The sequence below is a fragment of the Calidris pugnax genome, unplaced genomic scaffold (genome assembly GCF_001431845.1).
Source record: "Calidris pugnax isolate Ruff unplaced genomic scaffold, ASM143184v1 scaffold41, whole genome shotgun sequence".
NCBI lineage: Eukaryota > Metazoa > Chordata > Aves > Charadriiformes > Scolopacidae > Calidris > Calidris pugnax.
The window spans coordinates 15,789,351-15,803,713 of NW_015094509.1; the positions used below are offsets into that span (position 1 = coordinate 15,789,351).

Below are 14,363 nucleotides of genomic sequence, written 5' to 3' on the forward strand. Positions count from 1 at the left end.
AGTGGTATCTTGTCTTCATTAACTTTCTCTTCTGGTGACACATCAATTTCAGTGTTTGGACCTACAGTTGGCTCTTTATATTGATTTTTTAAATTAAGTTAGAAAAGGTTGTGAAGTTCTTCCGAGTAGATATGAAATGATTTATCACTACAAATAACTATATGTCTCTTCACTGGAATAGAAAAGAAGGACTCAGCTCTTACTCTTAGCTAGGAGCTCTTTTGTATATTGAGCTACACTTAAAGTGCAGGAAAGCTAGCATTCATTTAGGTAGATTTACTATAATGCAAATATCCTTTTGACATATAGATTGGAATAAAACTATACATTTTCCATAGTCTTTGGAGAATCAATGTGCTTCATATGGATAAGAATTAATTGGTCACCTTGCCATTTAGTTATTTCAGTTTGCTTATGGTGAATTTCTTCTTCCTTGGAGAAGGAAACAAAACCGCTGTTCAAGATATTTTACATGCTGTGGGAATAGAAGAATTAAACTGCCAGTTTCACTTTAGTTGCCACCAGCTCATATTTCAACAAATAGATCTTTTATATAAAACAGTGATAAGTAGGCTAGTAAATTTAAGTTTTCCTAAAATGGCAAATGTGGCAGTTATGAAGACAGACACTTGGAGACACCGTCACTTGAAAACTGCAAGTTCAGAATGAAAAATGAGGCGACCTCCTTCACTGACTTCTGTAATAGTATTTTGAAGTAATGGTGGGGCTTAGTGCACTAAAACCAGTTTCTTTCCTGTGACATAGCTACTTCTAGGCTTCCTGACACTTTCTTCATCATCCTCACAGTATTCCTATCCCTCACACCCTTCACCCCTTTCCCATTTCCCCTTATCAATTACGTTTACTAATCCATATCTCCTTCTGTCATTTTTTCACTTTATCCAGTCATCTTCTGCAACCCATTAAGCATGGTTATTACCATTACAAGCAGACAGTCCCAGGTTTTGTAGACTCAGAACTTGGTTTTGCTTGTCTTGGCCTGAGTAATTTTATCTTGTTTTAGATATGTTAGCCATTGTCTAATGATCAGGTAACTTTTAAAAATTGTGCTTTAGTTTATAGTGATAACAAGTAGTTGTTCTGTGCAGATAAAATTGTCTCTGAATAAAAAATGACATGGATGAGTGGACACAGAATGATACCAGAGGCTGTTCCCTGGTACTGAAATCTTGTTATGGGCAGATGCTTTATATACGTGGCAAAAATGTGTTATTCATACAGTTGAAATCTTAACAGTTTAGTCAAAGAATTTTTAATAGTACAAGTTTACTTATTACAGAAAAAGAAAATAAAGTCTACTACCTTTATGGAAAAAAAAAATATCTCTGTTATAATACAGTTTAAATTGTTATACACACATGTAGTACCCAGCCCTTCTTCTGGAGCTACGCCCATCTTTCTGCTACTCCTCGGTATCCTTGGGTAAATGGCTTCAATCTGGAGTGGGGTATGGCAAGACATCAGCATCTGAAGTCCTTCATCTGGAGGAGTATGATGTTTATTATGATTGTTTCTTCCTCATCCTTTCTCCAGGATTTACCTAGGGCTATTTTTATATCTTTGTTAACCTACTTTGCAGTTTGATCTTTCTTCAGTGGTCTGCATCCATATTTCTGACTTGTTTATAGCCCTACGTTCTGGAGCCTGTATCCTGTCTCTTACCATCCCATGCTTGTAATTCTATTTATCTAAAAACTACAGCTACACTCATTGAAAAAGTTGCTGTTACAGACAAATCAAATAAAAAAAAAAGGTTCCAGGCAGATTGAATCAAATTCAGACAAAGTAAACTTTGCAAACCTTAGTCTTGAGGCCTCACAAAGTCAGTACACGTCCCATTACTAACCAATGGCAATCGTGCATTTACTGGGCTTCAGAGCTAAAAAGTCCTAGTCTGCAAGCAAAAATCACAAATGGCAAACACTACCAGGTAATGTTAAAGGTAAAATCAGTTTTAAAGTTAACAAAGGGGATAGAAAACCTAAATAACTGGGATTCACTGAACAAAAGCGCACATAGACCTATCTAGAGGACCCCACTGACAGAGTCAAACTGCCAGTAGACAGCTTTGTACTCCTGATGACTTGGTGTGATGTTCTGTTGTATTTCTGTAACTGTTGTATTTTGATTAGACTGTTAAAAGTGTTTTAGTTAACTAAGCATAAATTATTGACTTCTCAAATAGAATATGTTCTTTTCATGCCCATAACAAGATTTTGAATGCAACACGTTATTTTTTCAAACAGGAAAAAACCCATATTGATCTATTATTTGACTAGAACTTTTAAGTGATTATTGTGTTTTTTCAATGCTTAATACATCAAAAATATTTATCAGTGTCTTTCTAAAATCCATAATCATAAGGAAGATTTAGTTTGAACTTATTACTTCCCAATGAAGAAATTAGTATTCATAAGATGTTGGGACCCAGTTTTTAATACTTTGAATTCAAATATCTAGAGAACTGAACTAATCTCTAAATTCAGCTCTGGATTTGTGCACTGCTTTGTTCTAACCTAAAGCTGAATTGTCTTAATCCTATTGTAATGTAAGCTCTGAAAATCATGATACCTTTTTAAGGCATTCCTAACAGTTGGGTTTGTCATATTTGCCTTCATAAGAAGAAACATAATCAGCAAATTAGTTGCGAAAAATCCCAACTAATACAAAAAAGTCCCAATTAATACTAAAAGAGTCCTAAGAGTTCCCTCTCAAATGTTGTGGGGGAACAACTAGCTCCTCAGTTGAGAGCTGGTAGATGGATAATGTGGAGAAAACAAGCCACACAGATGGAAAATTTTCATAGCAGCACAAAAGTGAAAATCTGGATTCAATGATTGCCTTTTTTTTTTTTTTTTTTTTTGAAGTGTGGAGTGTCTGCCTGTTGATATCTGTATATCTCCCAGTTTGACTATCCTAATCTGTAGGGACTGTTATGAACAGTATCATTAATGCAATTTACACTATTTAGTATATCTAAAAGGACAACTAAGCAATTAATTACATGTCCAGTTAGAACATTTAAGTAAGGTGTAAATCCAAGCATCTCAAGAGTCTATTTCTTTTGTGGATGAAGAAATAAGTAATTAATCCAGTAAGAAAATTAGAGCACCCTAAGGAATAGGACTGAAATATGGCAGCTGTGAAGACTCCAAAAGGTCAGGAATATCAAAATCAGAAAAGAAGTTCAACATCATGTTAAGACAAAGCTGTTAAAAATTTATGTAACCAGGGAGCTTTATTAGGAACAGGATAAATAATGCTGTTATGGCTGCACAGGATTTTATTTTCTGAATTGTTTATTAGGGGTGGAGGGGGGAGATGTTGTTTGTTGTGTGTTCTTTTTTAGTGTTTTTTTCTCTCTGTTCAGCTTTCATGCTGAGTGCCAGATAGACAGCTCTCATATACCATGTTTATTTATCTACAAAGAGGTTACACAATGTACAACAGTCTGAATGCTGATTAAGGTAGATCTGTCTGCATATCTGAGCACTATCTATAATGGCCTTTGGATTTTGAATAATTATGGTATTTACAGGAAAAAAGAGGAAGGGAAGCGATATTCAAAATTTGACCTGGACTAAGTTTTGTTAATATAGCTGTCTATAGCTATTGTCAATGTATTTTATGAGCCACGTTGTAGTGTAACACTTAAAAACTTTTCCTCTTTTATTTTGGAAATATCCCTTTCTTTCTTTGACCCTTGCTCCTGGAATGGTGGACTGGCTTTATATGTTCTGCTTTATATAGTCTGTTCTCATTGTTATCAAAATCTTCAGACTGCCTTACCTCTCATTTCTATTTCTTAACACCTTTATGTTTCTTTTTATATGCAGGGCTGTTATAATTCTTGATGATGGTACTATGACAGGTTATTTGTTTTTTAGCAAGTAGCTGGTTTTCAGATTTTATTTTCACATCTGCTTTTCAATAGTTATTCAATGCTAAATGGAACCAAATAAAACTCAGCTTGTATCTTTTATTGATTTTCATGATGGCAAATTCCACCAAGTGAAATCCTTTTAAAACATTCACATTCTCATCTCTACTTTTGTTGAAATGTTTTCTTCTTTTTGATAGGTGATACCTTGGCTGTTTTGTAACTTAAGCAGTTTATCTTTTCTTCATTTTGCTTTAGTCCTCTCCTCTCCATGTAGTATCAATTTTTATTTGCCAGTTTCAAGCAAACAGGTTTTTATGTCTTTCTCAAAGCATGAAAATTTGAGGAATCTTTACAGTCAAATTCCTCAAGGAACCTGTGAAAATTCTTCAATCTGTCATAGAACAAAATATTTAAAATATTATTATTTAAAAAAATGAAAGAGAGAAATAGGTCTTCTTTCAAATTTAAAATACTAGTCTTGATACATTTAGTTCACAGGTCAATAAGCAAATTCAGCTCTGTGTTTCTGAGCATACTGTTGAATTGAAGAGACAATCATTTTAGACAACTGGATAAAAGTTTTGCTTTCAATTTATAAAGTCTTACCTAATAGAAGTGTAACATTTGGGATACCAAATTTCAAAGTCTTATTTGTCATAGACCTCTTTTCTGACTTTCAATTAATCATTTATCTCTCTTTATCTCTTTGTCTGCAGACTGAATATAATGATACTGCCCACTATATAGTACTGCTGTGATGATACATGGAATATTGTGAAAGGTGAAATACCCTGTTAGTTAGTTGCATCTAAAGGAAATAAAGTATGTAGAATTATGTATCTCAAGATGAAAAAGAAGGGATAGGAACATGACTGGAATTTTCTGTATAGTTAGCTTTCACTTAATTTATCTGATTATGGTCTCTTTTTACTAATAGATCTTGAATGAAGGTATTTTTGTTTTCAAGACTTTAACACTTTAATGTGTTTCTAAAACAGCACTAGCATGTTACACAATCATTGAAAAGGTTTAGGATGGAATAAATTACTTCTAACATATACAAGTAATAAAATAAAAAACATTAAGCCCTATGTCGTTGTATGTTTCTTGTTTGTATATGATCAAGAAGATGCTAGAATCATTGAATGGTTTAGGTTGGAAGGAACCCTAAAGATCATCTAGTTCCAACCCACTGCCATGGGCAGGGACACCTTCCACTAGAATATATTACTCACAGCCCCATCCAACCTGGCCTTGAACAATTTCAGGGATGGGGCATCCACAACTTCCCTGGGCAACCTGTTCCAGTGCCTCACCACCTTCCTAGTGAAAAATTTCTTCCTAATATCTAATCTAAATCTACTGTCTTGCAGTTTGAAGCCATTACCCCTCATCATATCACTACATGCCTGTGTGAAAAGTCCCTCCTCTGCTTTATTGTAGGCCCCCTTCAGATACTGCAAGGCTGCTATAAGGTCTCCCTGAACCCTTCTCTTCTCCAGGGTGAACAATCCCATCTCTCTCAGCCTGTTTTCATAGGAGAGGTGTTCCAGCCCTCTGATCATTTTCATGACTCTCCTCTGGACTCATTCCAACAGGGCCACTTCCTTGTGCTGATGACTCCAAGATCAAGGCTAATACTCGATCAAATCTCATCTTGCTCATTTAGTCATTTACCAACTCTGTTGGTTGACTTAAAAATCTAATGAAGTATCCTTTCTAATTTTGATCTCTGAAAGTCTTCACACAAATTAACTTCATTCATTAAAAATGAAGCTAACAAAGAGACACAAGCATAAACTCAGTATAGAGGAACTAACAGTGGTGATAAAATTCTGATCAGAAATACAGTATTTAGATTTTCAGGTTTAAACAATGGGTTTGTACATTGGCAGCAACAACTGCAAGCAGTTTTGATCAACAGAAGATACAAAATAAATAAGTAAGTATATAATCTTAGCACTGCTGGCAAATTGTTTTCACTTTATGAAAGTACAATCAATCATTGTATAGTAGATCACCAGAAACTTCCTCTTTCCTATTCCCAGCATGGCATGATTTGCTGATGTTAAGCACAAGCAAATCTATGCTGAATATGGCACTGCTTCTAAACCATTTCCTATGGTCTTTGAGACTAAATTTATACACATTAATCAGAATAAATATATCAATAAATTCTAATAAATCTTCCATCTTAAAAAGCAAAATATAAATGATGCAAAGTGATGAGTCATTTGGCTAACCCCGCTCATTTTATTGGTTCCATAATTTCACTGCACTGTTTTCAAACAGAATACTTTACGGCTCAGAAAGTGTATCTGTCTCACCACACTTGTCTTTTTCAGTTATATGGTAATCATATTTTCCAATTTAATCACTTGCTGCCCATAAATAAACTAAAATATCTCTTGAAGTTACTTGGATTCTCTATTTTAATCTCCTTCTAAGGAAATATATTTATGGCTGTTAGAAACATATTGTTTACATTTCTGAAGCCTTGTCTTGATTTCCTTGGTGACCACTGATAAGAACTTATTTAATTTCAGCTGATATTTTTTTTCTATGGTGCTTTAGAGAGAGAAAGGTCTCCTGTATTGATCTTTATTGTTTTTTGAATTCATTTCTCTCTTCAATTCAGATAAGAGTTAATTTCTGAAGACCTAAAAGTGGGCCAAATCCTAACTTTCTTTCTGAATGCAAGTTTTGCTCTGACAAACATTTCACTGCTTTTAGTAGTATTCATTCAGAATAAAACCAAGATCTGTAGGTATAAGGGACCTCCACTGAATTTGAAGTGATTGGTGTCATCAGCACTATAGCAAGCTCCTTGAGAAGCGGAGGGACTGCAGGTGATAAAAGGGGAATAGGTGACTTACAGATGATTACCATTTGCATTCTGTGATGACAAACTGATAGAGATGCCATCTTAGTGAAGAATTAAGTAGGAGCACTGCTGAGAGGACTTCATGAGGCACTACTGGCAATGCCGACCGTGCTACAAGACTAGAGAGCAGCAAGGCCCCCTGCTTCTGCCTGTCCTGGAGGATACCTGTGCTGGAGTTTCAGGTTGCTCTGGCTCAAATGAAAGGCTTTGGTAAAACTTAGCTCTTCTTTAATTAACTAATGCCTCTGTGATCTAGCCTGGTTTTGTTTTCCTGCCTCCCTCATACCTGTTTTTCATCTCTGTGGTTTCACTTGCTTCCTGCTGTATTCTGTAACAATGCACTTGTCCTCACGAGGAGCTGTATCAAATTTGGTTGGAGGATCAGCCTGGTTGTTATGTCCCAGAACAAACAGAAACCATGAGTGGCCTCTTATGAAACTCAAATGTTCCTGGTGTCTGGTGCTTAGAAAGAAAGCAAAAGAAATTGTATTATTTTCCTAAGAGATTGAATACAGCAGTTGAATCTGTTCTTTTGGTAATACTTTTATCAGAAAGATGTAACTTACATGTACATCAGAAGCAGTCAGAGATTCTTCTCTTGCCACCCTCAAAAAAAAAAAAAAAAAAAAAAAAAAAAAAAAAATTTCCATTTAATTTTCAATGCAAAATGGTTCTAAATTAAAATGAAAGAAAAGGGATCTATGGAAATGCACAACAGGGCTTGCTGATAACTATGTGTAAGAGTTATATCCTTGCCCCCAAACTCATGAACTCAGGCTTTAAATAGCAAGTACATTTTATCTCATAATTATATGTATGGGCTTTGCAAGAAATTTAAAAATCCATGCTATTTAAAAACATTACAGTGTATTATGCATCCTGTGATGGTAGAAAAATAAAATGATAAAAGCTTATTCCAAATGTGCCAGAAAATCTAACATTTTTGAAATCTTATTAAAAAGCTTATAAAGTTCAGTGTATTTTTTGTCCTATTCTTTTTGAACTATGTTGTGATTCCCTTACAACCTATTCAAAGGCTAATATTCTTCTTAATTACAACTTTAACTGTAAATTAGCTTTTATCTTCTGTCATTTAAGTTGCATTAAAGTAGGAAAAGAATTAACAATGTTTTCTTCCATCTCTTCTAATAATTTTCATATTTGTGCAGATACAAACAGTCTGGTGCAATGAGACGACTTGCCTAATAAGACACGTGAACATGTTTCAAAACTGGTCATAAGTCCTATGGTTTTCTGTTCATATTTTGTTCATTTTCTCTTTCCTCTGTAATTACATCAGAGTACTTAACTAGGAAAGACCTCCTGCCTGCTCCTTTACTTGGCTGTGATAGATAACCCCATCGTATAAGTAATTTTGTGAACAAAATGAAGTTTATCATTAGATTGGAGTTTATCATTATTTTTGCATTCCCTCCTTCCCTCCTTCCTTCCTTCCTTCCCGTTTAAATCCTCTCACTGTATCATTGTCACTGAGATATTGCTAGTGTTTTCTTAATACTCTTTAATTTCTAGGCTAAATAGTAAGCTTAAGAATAGATTTAGTAAAAATTACAATTTTTTTTTATTCCCAATTTGTAATAATATCCTTTTTCTACCAACATTGCCCTTTTATTCCTAGTGTTTATTTTGCACATGATTACAGCTCTTCATCTTCTTCTTTGACCTTTTTTGCTTGCCAAAATTTCTTTCCTGCACCTCTCCCTCTTCTCTCCTAGTGGCTCTGATGCATACCAGATTCATTTTCCAGGATTACATGAATCTGTTTAATAACTGATCAGGGCTTCAGAAGCACAATTCAGATTAAAACAATAGGAATCTACCTCTAAGATCAGTTCATTCACCATTAATTGTCAATTTTATCCAGCAAAGGTAAGTCTCAATGGACCAGCTCTAAGGATGTGGCCAGTTTTTTGGTTTTTTTTGTCTGTAAAAGTAACAGAGAATCCTTGAAAAATTAATATTCTCCTTCTTATCCTTTATGTGATAAAATCCAATATAGTGAAGAAGTGAATCAAGTCTGTGAGCCAGCAGAGTAAGGCTAAGCTATTGACTATGGAAAGTGATTTGAAATATTCCACCAAGCCCTATCAAATGGATGGTAACTGCAAGAGGTAAGCTTACAGCACTTATTCCCAGTGTTGGGTCAATAGGTTAGTCGTGTGGTTAAATTCATTTATCCTCTGGTTATGGAGGCAACCTAAATCACTAAGAGAATTTGAAATGTTTCATTATTCTATAATAAAAATGTTTTAATTCATTAAGATTCTACCATCTATATCTTAAGGACTCTCATTCTTAATGTCTCATTCAGAGTAAAACTTACGTTGTCTCCTTTCCTGTGTGATTCTGGAGGAGCCCTTCTTGAGTATTCCCGTTCCTTTGAGTGGAGCACTCTAATGATAATGCGTTATTTAAAATACATAATGATGTCATACTACTTGATGACTCCTAGTGCTATTGCCTTTTAATACTAATGTTTATTACTTCTACTGTTGGTGACTGGGTGGTGAACGACTCACTGGCTTTTTCACATTTTCTTTTAATTTTGTCTTAGATGCATCTACTCAAATGTGTTTAGCAAAGGAAAAGAAACCCAAAACTCTAGATCTAGAAGCATTTATATGCCAGAAATATCAGCTGACTGAGCAGCTTGTTAACAAATGGAAGACAGTCCAGTACCATTTTCCTTAACACACCCATGTGGCGTTTTACTGACTTAAAAATTCCCACTGTCTTCAACGGCATGTCAGTATGAAAGCTGGGGTTAATAACTACTGCTTAGCTGAAGTAAAGGTTATACTATGGAGTCCTCTGTTAGAAGACTGAAATATCAAGGGATGTAAACAGTCAATTGGCTGCCACATAGGGCTGAATGTTTTACAGTTAGGGTATGGTTTGACATAAATGTCTTTAACCAGTTCCATTTCTGCCATTACAGCTGCCCTGGCACTTCCTGCCCCAGTTATTTCCACTGATACAGCTATCTGCGGGAATGAGATTAGGGAATTGGCTTAATTTAAGAATACTTTGTGTTTCCCTTTTTTCTGCCCCTCCAAATTCTTTTCATGAAATCCAGTCCCTTCTGGAACCCCCTCAAAATCCTATTGGCACAGTTGGAAAGGCTGAGGGAAGGCTGAGGCCAAAAGAAATCCATGTCAAATCACAGCCTTATCTATAACCGTGGTAGGAACAGCAGCTACCATAACTAACTAATAAAATTCTGAGTTACCTAAATTAACCCTTTAGCTTTGGAATATGAAACACCTCACACGTATGATACACAGGGGACAAAAACCAATATGTACTCATTTTATGCATTGTTACTTTCAACTTCTTAACCAAATTAAAACAGAAGTTTTAAAATCCATATGAATGCATCTTTTTTGCACACTTTAGGTGATAAGAGTTCCTGAAAATAAAACTCTTATAAGTTCCAATTAATTTAATTGGCTTTAAACATAAATGTAAGAATTTTTAAGAATTTGACTTTATTCATCCCTTTTTGAAAATTATGACTCATTTTAAAGTTAAGGTTATAGTTTGTTTATTTAGTCCTCTCTTCTAATTGTTTTGTGTTCTTTTTCTTTTTCAGGATAAGCCCATGATAGATAAGGTATGGTACTCTATAAGGAAGCCTGGGCATACAAGTTCTGATTGTAATTAAAAAAAAAAAAAAAGAAAAAAATCTAGGGATGATTATCTCACATTTTGGAAGATTACAAGCCTGTGAAAAATGGAATCCCAGAATTTTATTGTGTACTTTTGTCAAGAAGTTTGTTTTACAAAATAAGAACTATAAAACTACATTTCAACCTTACAGAAAAAGTAGTCAGCTTAATGAAATAGGTACTCTGTGATGTAGAGCAGATCCCCGTCTTTATTGTGCATGACATGATTCTGAATTCACAACATGCTAAAAGTTTTTAAAGTTACATTGTAAATGTTAAAACACCCAAAATATAATTGGAAAGAAATCAAACAATGTTTTATGCAATAAACAATGAGTCCTTCATTTGAGTGGTCTATTAAATGTCAAGAGGCAGCTTGCTTCAGAATTGTAGTCAGCTGGAAAATAAAATACTCCTATCACCCTGTTGCCTCTTATTATTGGATCATTCAGTAAGGAGCTATTAATAAAATGCATGTCTGGGAAAAGTGTAGCTTAAAAATAAACTAAAATGCATGGGTTATGATGTACCTAATAAGAAAACAACAAAATCTTTAACTTTTATAAATAAGGATGCAAAGATGATAGAATCAGGTATTATGTGAATGGTTTTTGACTGAACCTAAGGTATATTGCTTAATCTTTTTAGCGAGCCACCAGAATACATTAGTCCTACCATCATTGTATGTTGAAGCCTTTTAATGTTGATATCCATTTGCCATTCTTATTTTCAGTGTTGTCCAGGACTTCCCAGTAACTAACTTCACCCTCAAATTGAAAATGAAATTACTGCAAAAGAGAAGCTTTTCTCCTTCCACCTCTGTAGTAATAAAACCACCAATAACCCCATTCCACAGCCAGCTGGCTCTTGTTATTGTCACATAGCTGAACTGGAACAAAACATTCTTTTGTACTAAAGATATGGAAAGATTTTAAAGAAAAGCTTAGTTTGACCAATGAATAAATAAAGGAGATAGCTTTCTCCTCTCCTCTCTCACTCTCTTTTTTATTTATTTTTTTTTCTTTTCCTAGGTCGTTTTCTTCTACTTTCATGTAAGACAGTAGGAGTTTATTTTTCCAGGGGAAGAATAGGACCAATCTTCCTTAGTGGAAGTGCAACAAAAATAAACTGGACTGAAAAAGGCAGCCATGTTCAGGAAGTATGTTTTTTGGGATTTGTTTCCAGTTTTTCCTTTTCTTCTGATTAACACTTAGAAGAGTATAACTCTCCAAAATCAAAATAAGAATGTAAGTATGGAGGAAACATTGCAAACGTAAAGCTAGAGTATGAAAGCCAAACACAGATAATTTCAGCTATTTTCTTAAAAAAACATAGAAAAAGGCATCAGAAAGAGTTCAGCTAAAAAAAAATATTCAATAGCACAAAATCCATTATTTGAAAGCACAGTAAGTCTAGTACAAAGTCTTACTAAATATTTGCAAATGGAGAAAAGAAGAACACACATTGTACATCCACACATTAAGACGGAAGCCTTAATCCCCAGGTTTACCAATGATAGGGTCCCTTAGTTATGTGTCTCACACAGGTGAGGTATATCTCTAGTCTCCATTATTTCAATGAAAATCTAATCAGAACAGTCAATAGATATTAGAGAGCAATTTGGTTGAGCTAACATAGATATCTCATCTAAGGTATTTCTGTAGTTTATGTTGGTAGCTCTATATTGACTGTCACTGGAGTGTGGACACGTAGACTAAAGTACATTTAGATGGAAAAATATAAGTGTTTTAATTTGGAATTGAATTTAATTTAATCTGCCATGGAATAATGACAACAGTAAAACACTCGTGGGAGAAATATATCATCATATACACATAAGACATTAAAACGTATAGTGAAATCGATTTTTCTAAAAAGAAAGATCTATATCTTGAAACAAAAAAAGCAATCAGTACAACCACATGAACCTTCTATATCCAGCATTACAACCTCCAGGATGCCACTAGTCTTTCCTAGAGACTGAAGCAAGACTGATGGGCCTATAATTTCCTGGATCCTCCTTTAAGCTCTTCTTGTAGATGATGGTGATGTTCTCCGCATTCTAGTCTTCTCGAATGTCCGCTGATATCCATGACTACTCAGATTATAGAGAACAGTCTCAAAACAATATCTGCTAGTTCTCCTAAGACTCTTGTGTGGATAGCGTCAGGATCCATCAATTTGTAGGCACCGAGCTCCTGTAGTAGTTTGCATATGAATTCTTAATTCGCTAACAATGAGTCTGTGTTTGCATCAACCTGTATTTTTGGTCCCACAGCCCGGAGCCCAGTAGTGCTAGTAAAGACAAAGGTGAAGGAAATGTTGAGAACCTCTGCCTTTTCAGTTTTGTTGGGAACTAATTCAACCCTCCTCTTTAACAGCAGGCCAGTATTTCCTTTCTGTTTCTGCTTGTTTATGTACCTGAAGAACCCTTTCTTGTAGTATTTTACATCTCTGGCCAATTTCAATTTGAGCTGAGCTTTTGCTTTTCTAACTGCATCTCTGCATGTCTTGGCAATGCCCTTGTAGTTCTCAACGGGTATCCATCCTCTTTTCAGTCTCCAGTGTGCTTCTCTTTTGGCTTTGCAGATCTGCAAAACATTTAAAGGAAACACCACATCAGAGTGCTCTGTAACTCAGTGCCAGGACATTGTTATGAAGTAGAAAAAAGTGTGTTTTAAGGGCCTTCAAGACAACAGATTGAAACATAAGTTTCTGAAAACACTGGTAAAGATTTTGATTTTTGAGTGAATGACAAAAATTGGGACATTACATATGTAAGATTTTATGTAATGAAAACAAATTAAAAATTATCAGAGTGGTAGAAGAACACTTCGATTTTTAATCAGTATATGAAGAATGGGAGAAATATTTGAGGAATTGAAGAATCACAGAATAGTTGAGGCTGGAAGCCTCTGGATGTCTTCTAGTCCAAGCAACCTGCTGATATTGGGGCCACCAAGTACAGTGGGTTCAGGTACGTATACGGATGGGTTTTGAATATCTCCACTGTTTGAGATATTAATCTTCATGGTCCACAACCTCTTTGGACAAACTTGTTCCAGAGTTCAAGGGAAAATCTTTTAAACTATTCTGCTTTAAAAACAAAAGACCAACAAAAGACTCTTCTTGTTTAGTGGAGCTCTCTGTGAATGTAATGATAGCTCGAGTCTCTGTCTAGCATGTTAGTCAAAAGACCATCCTTAGAAATAATTAGGTACTTTTTTAGTGTGTACTAAAAATTTCAGTGCTAGCATCACTGTACAACTTACTAAGGAAATCTAAAATTTGGGATGCATGTTTAGGACATCTGGATATATAATTTCAAAATACACTGAAGACCTTAAAATGGAGATATATGGATTCACTTAAAGCACTTTTACTTGTCACAAATCTAGCAATGTATATCTATCTAGGCTTCACCAGTATCTAGGGATGAGAGACAAACACTCTAATCATTCTATCATGTATATCCCAGATAGTTGTCTTAATTGACTATACAGGCATCCTAAATACCTAATACTTTTAAAGGCTAATGTTAACTGAAATTATTCATGTTCTGAAATTAAACTGGATATGTAAAATGGGTGAAAACATGAATTGTTAGAAATAAATGGATTTGAGCCTGATCCAAAGTCACTAAAAAAATTAGTCCTTTTATTGACTTCAAATTATTTCAACATACCTTAAACATATCCACTTAGAGAAAGGTGATGGCTCAGTGCTATTAGAGTGTAGCATATTTTATTTTATTTTAAAAATACCTCTGATAACTGAAGAGAGTAGGATGTTAGGTTCCTATTGCCTTCACATGCTACAGATTTTTGTAAGAAAAAAAGTCTATCTATCCTTCTTCTGGTATGCAATTACTGTGTTGTATGTTCCT

The 14,363-nt window shown here is 34.7% G+C and overlaps 1 long non-coding RNA gene across 1 annotated transcript; it reads left to right on the forward strand.

The window, feature by feature from the left end:
* The first annotated feature begins 8,824 nt into the window (after positions 1-8,824).
* LOC106902106 lies at positions 8,825-11,325 on the forward strand. The gene is made up of 3 exons (XR_001414428.1): positions 8,825-8,920; positions 10,402-10,422; positions 11,211-11,325. It is a non-coding gene; the product is annotated as an uncharacterized LOC106902106 (long non-coding RNA).
* Positions 11,326-14,363: the final 3,038 nt, after the last annotated feature.